Below are 5,899 nucleotides of genomic sequence, written 5' to 3' on the forward strand. Positions count from 1 at the left end.
CATTTGTCTTTGTGTCTCCTGTGCTGTTACAGTGCTGGGCACACACCAGTGTTTCTCAAGCCAAACCAAACTGATGGAGAATAGTGAAGGGGGAAGTTATCTGTTTGTTTGCTTATTTCAGCTTTCTTATTCTCTTGTTGGTAATCTGGTTTAGGAACCTATTCCCATTTTTCTCCTGAGACTAAACTCCCAGAATATTCTAATTAAAAAATATTTTTGGCCCCTATTTGTTAAGCACTTATTATGTATCAGGCCTTTAAATACCTTGGGTGCTCAGTACTCCTCACAGGTGATATCACCTAATGCTTGCACAGTCCAGTGATACAGGGATCCTCACTGTTGCTGTACGCAGCACCTTGCTCATTCCAGGGCTCAGTACAGCTTAAACAATAGTAGCAACAGCTGTGAGAGGAATCCAAGGACCAATTTGTTGGAATAAAACAAAACAGGGTTTTACCATATGGGAGATATATCTCAGATGGGTTTATTAGATGTAGGATGATTTTTCTTGTAGCCTAAGGGCTTTCTGGAGGGAATCTGAAAGCTTTTCACTATGCCCACATCATTGCCAGATGTGGAAGTAGTGAAATAGACCTTACCCTGTGTGTGTGCGCGCACACACACACGCATATGTGCATGTGTAAAATGGCAAACTCTGGCTCATAAACTGAATTTCAGTTTATCTCACTCTCACTTTCTTATGCAAAAGTTTCTTCATGAACCCTCTAAATATGCAGCAGGACTCCTGCCCCCCCATTTGAGTAAACTATAGGTCATATCATGTTCACCAATATGTAAAACCAGAGGCAGTAAAATAATGATAAACATGGTAATTGCATAAAAGAGCTTGTTAGTCTTGTCCTCTAATAGTAGGAGGTAATGGAGTGCTCCACCAAAACTTAAAAATTCATAATGATTATTGATACCATTAATCAGAATTTGCCATGTGAACAGCTCAGGGATCTGTTGTATTAAGCTGTCATGTGGTTGCAATCATACTTTTTAAACTGCCATCAGAGGTAACTGTCAGCAACACCATATCTTCTCTCAATTACGGCTTCAGGTCCCCAGGGTTCCATCCTGAGTCCAGGGCAATTTGTACAGTTTGCTAATGACCCGCTGATTGTCTGCACAAAAGCAAAATTCAGGCAACACAGTGATTCCACACAAAAGCAAAGGACTGTCTGCTGTCAAAATAATACCACACTCTAACTTTGATAAAGGTTTTTTAACTGACTACAAGGTACTATTTGGTGCTAAAACGGGTGGCAGAAATAATGTTTATTCAAATAACTAACAAGTTGGCAGCAGGGAGGAAAATTTCAGGAGTGTGTGTGTGTGTGTGTGTGTGTGTGTATGTGTGTGTAAAAAGGATACTGTTTAGATAGCTGTTTCTGTTCAGATATTTGGTTCTGATTTTGAAAGGTACAGAAACTAGCAAATATCTGTTTCAACTGAATATTCATGTTGGTAATTATTAATATACTTTATTAATATGCCATCAAAGTGTTTTATTTCTAGGTAGTGAAAATGTGTGCTGAACACTACATTGATCTATCTACCTATTTATTTCTTTACCTACCTCTATGGTGTGCCTCAGGGAGCAGGTTTGGGGTTGTAGAGGGCTGGGTGAAGCCATCTCAATACTCTGCATGGGTGTGTCTGCCCCATAGCATCTCCCCTCTAAACCTGAGGACACAGAAGAGAATCGTTTAAAATCCTGCCCTGCTCCTCTTTTTCCCTGCCCCCATGCTCCACTGGCTCTGCAGGCTGGCCAGCATGTATGTGTGTCTAAGGGGCTGGTTCTTCCTTAGGGGACTTGTCACCAAGTCATTTATCTGTTTAGTGATGGAGGAGAACTCCTACTAAGGCTGTGACCCAGTTTCCAAAGCTTTATTCCAACACCTGATTTATTTGATTGTTCGTTCACTCATTTATTATTTTATTTATTTAGTTAGTTAGTTATTTAGTTATTTTTGGCTGCGTTGGGTCTTCGTTGCTGTGCGGAGGCCTTCTCTAGCTGTGGAGAGCAGGGGCCACTTTCCCTTGCGTGGGCTTCTCATTGCCGTGGCTTCTCCTGCTGCGGAGCATAGGCTCTAGGCGTGCAGGCCTCAGCAGTTGTGGCACGCAGGTTCACTAGCTGTGGCACACGGGCTTAGCCCCTCCGCGCCATGCGGGATCCTCCCGGACCAGGGCTCTAACCCATGTCTCCTACATTGGCAGGCGGATTCCCAACCACTGCGCCACCAGGGAAACCCCATTCATTTATTCTTTCACTCATTCGGTGATTTTTAAACCTGTTATTATATATCAGGCCCTATCTAACCACTGGGATGATAGTGATGAGCCTCAGCCATTAAGCCCCTTGTGGACCGGTAGGAGTGAATTGGCAGTTACCAAATTCTTGATAAACTGTCAAGGATCCCTTCTCAGCTCAGTCTTGAAAGGACTTAAAGAGAATGTGAGTTGCAACAGGTTGGCAAAATGAAAGCTCCTCCACTAAACTGTAAGCTGGTTTAGGGCAAGAAGTGAGCCTTGTCCTTGGAATTATTTATAGCTCTGAGCACAGGAAGCATATATATCACATGTCTAAAAAATATCGGTGCAATTTTTGGAATGTGTAAGAATCTTCAGCAATGGACAGTAAATTGCAGATGTCAAGAGTAGGGGTTTTGGGGTCAGTTATGGGTTTGGCTTCCACTGATATAGCTTCACTTAGTAACTTGTGATGGCTCTTGCCTCATCAAATTATTATCCATTTCAAAACAAATGTGTTTAGCAACAGATACACCAGTGCATGTGCTAGGTGTTGTGGAGTCAAGAGTGAAAGAGATAGAAACAGGATCTTTCCTCCTGTAGCTAGCTCACAGTAGAGGAAGTGTAGGGATCTCAGAACAGATACAGATAATTCCAATAAAATGTGTTAAGTTTTGCGAGAAACAAGTACTACTGTTACCTAGACTACCTAAAAGGAGGGGTCAGGAGGTCAGGGAGAAGAGTGCTTCAGGCATTAGGGACAACGTGCAAAGGCCTGGAGGCGAGAATGATCCATGGTGCATTCCAGGGACTTAAATATATTCAGAGTCATTGAATTGTCACCTGCAATGAGAGGAGCTTGAGATGAGGCTGGGGAGGTGAGCAGGGCCAGATCCTGAGGGACCTTGTAGGGAATGCTAAGTAGTTTGGACTCCATTGAAAATCAAAGGGAATTTATTGAAGGGATTTGAATAGGGCAGTGCCACAATGAAGTTTGTTTTTGGATGATTGCTCTGGCTAGGCTACGTATTGGATGCAGGATGGAGAGGGTGAGCTTTACCAGTCGGGAAGGCTTTTGCAGTTATCTGGGTGGAAGATGGCCCGTAGTCAAACAGTATGGTATAGTGGAGAATGCATAAGCTTGAGAATCCAACAAGACTTGGCTCTAAAACTTACTGTCTGTGTGATTTTTAGCAAGTAACTATTTTACATAGTTTATTTTACACTTTCTCCTGCAAAACGGAGTAACTTTGACGTGGGACTTCAATACTGTACATAAGCTGCCAGGTATTATATGACACACACCTTCAGTAATGTCCCTTTCTGCTGCTCTTTCCTCTCTCCTGGAATTTCTTCCCCTTTAATGTACACCTTTATGCTTTTAAATAGGATCTTTTGTTACTGTTGTTGTTGGTCCTTTTTATCCCTGGACCATGTATATGGTGAAGGCTCCTCCTTTTAAAAATTCTGCCTTTGTGACAGCTGCAGTTCTCCCAGAATGTTCTGGCCTATCATAAGCTTACCTCTGAAGAAGCTGGTTCTGTTGAACACTTTATTCCGGTCTGGGCCACGTTATAACCAATGAAAAGCAAGCTTGGTAAAGATGAAAATTTTCACTCCTTTCCCTTTTGGAACTTTCTGGTAACTGCATTCTCCCCCTCATGCCCTTGGAATGCAGCTTTGGTGTTATCTTTGGCCATCCTCTGGGCTGCTTCTTAAGCACTTGTGGAGAGAGAGCTTTGTATTTTTTACAGAACAGACCTTATTTTCACTCTGAGAATATTCCAAAATCCTGTCATATTTTCCTTTCTGAAATCTCTAAAATTCTTCTTTTCCCATTGATCTCCAATAACTAAAATCCTTTTCCATATTTTGGCCCTCTTTTTCTTCTATTCCTTATAAATACCTCTATTGTGGTCTCTGTTCTTGAATTCTGTCTCTGTTAAAGCAATCTCCTTGCTGCCTTTATTATAGCATCTTTTTAAAATGCCTTCCTTGATATCTATCATCGGCATTAAATATGGACTTTAGGGACCTTCACCGATCTTCATTGCCTGATTATTTTTTTCCCTGCTGGTTCCCTATATATCTTCTTAATTTCTTAATATATGACCTCCTTCTATGTGTTCTTTTTATTTTTTTCATTCACTTTTTGTTTTCCTAGGCAGTTTTCAAGCTGTCTCCTCCCTAGCCTAGTACATTTTCTTTCCTTTTTACATGCCAAACCCAGCCTCAAACAAGTTTGTAACCTGAAACTCCTCTTATTTCTCCCATAGCTCTTTTCCTCATGTTTGCTGTCCCCCTCTTCATGATGATGGTCTTTCCTTTATCAAGTGATGCTATAGCTATGTGATTGAGTGTACGTATACTCTCTTTTGATACAAGCAGATCTATCATTTATTAAGGAAGGTCTTTGCTTAGTTGATTAACTCCATTCTCTTGCTTTCATTGCCACCGCCTTGGTTTGGGGCTGACAACTGGTCTCACTGCCTCAGCTATCTTTCCCAGCTATTCTGTCCTTCACATGGATCTCAAAAATGTCTTTCTGATTTGGTCCCTTTCTCTTCTGAAACAGAACACAACAAAACAAAACAAAACCACACAGCTTCTGCTTTCCCTAGCCTGTAGAATGAGATTTACCTTCCCCAGGTGTGCATCAGGAGTTTTCATACATGGCCCCTCTTCACCATTCTAGTCTCATCCTGTCACTTTTTAACCCTCGATCCTAAATTCCAGTCACAAAGAACTGCTGGAGGAGGTCATTTACCTTATTTGAAGGTTTAGAGTGGACTGCTACAGGACAAATATAGTCTGCAGAATTCTTTGCCATTTTTTTAAAACCAAAAGATTTCATGTAAAACTCTGTTTTTCTGGCTTCTCTCAGAAAATAGGGCAGTACTGCACCATATACACACCTGGCAACAAAGAGTTAAGAGTTGAATGGTGGCTGTCCCTTTAGATGAAGTGTGTTCTTTCTCCAATTTGCCACTGTTTCTGTCACTTCTTTTTGTGTCCCCAACATTGAGAGAAAGTGTCATTTGCCAGTTATTACTGCTCTTGTGCTTTGTTCTGTCTTAAGTATTAAGAATATTAAGTATTAACAGTATTAAGAGAGAATTATATCACATCTCTGTATCTACAGACTTACTGATAGATAAATAAAAGATGGGTAGATACTGTTTTGCATTTCAAGAAACATATGGGGCCCACTTCACCCTTTCATCCTTAGACCCCGTAGGAATCTAAGTTTGGATCTCTGACAAAGTGACTTAGCACTAAGGGTCTGTGTTCAAATCCTGCCTCCATCACTTACTAGCTGTGTGGTTTTGGGCAGGTTACTTTAGCATCCTCTGCCTTACTTTCACCTCTGCAAATTGGGGATAACATTAGCGTGTACCTCACAGTTTTTATGAAGATTATATGAGATAATCTAGGTAGAGAATTTAGTAGAGGGATTGGAACATGGAAAGCATTCAATAAATCTTCACTACATTGTTATGACTATTATTATTTTTATTATTATTCTGTTTTCCCCAAATCTAATGCTGGGAATATCAGATCCATGAGGGACATGGTTTTGGGCAGAGCCTTTTGGTGCCTGTTTAACCACACCTCCCTAGCACTCAATTTTGCCACTTATTAG

This window comes from Stenella coeruleoalba, assembly GCF_951394435.1.
Source record: "Stenella coeruleoalba genome assembly, chromosome: 9".
Taxonomy (NCBI): Eukaryota; Metazoa; Chordata; class Mammalia; order Artiodactyla; family Delphinidae; genus Stenella; species Stenella coeruleoalba.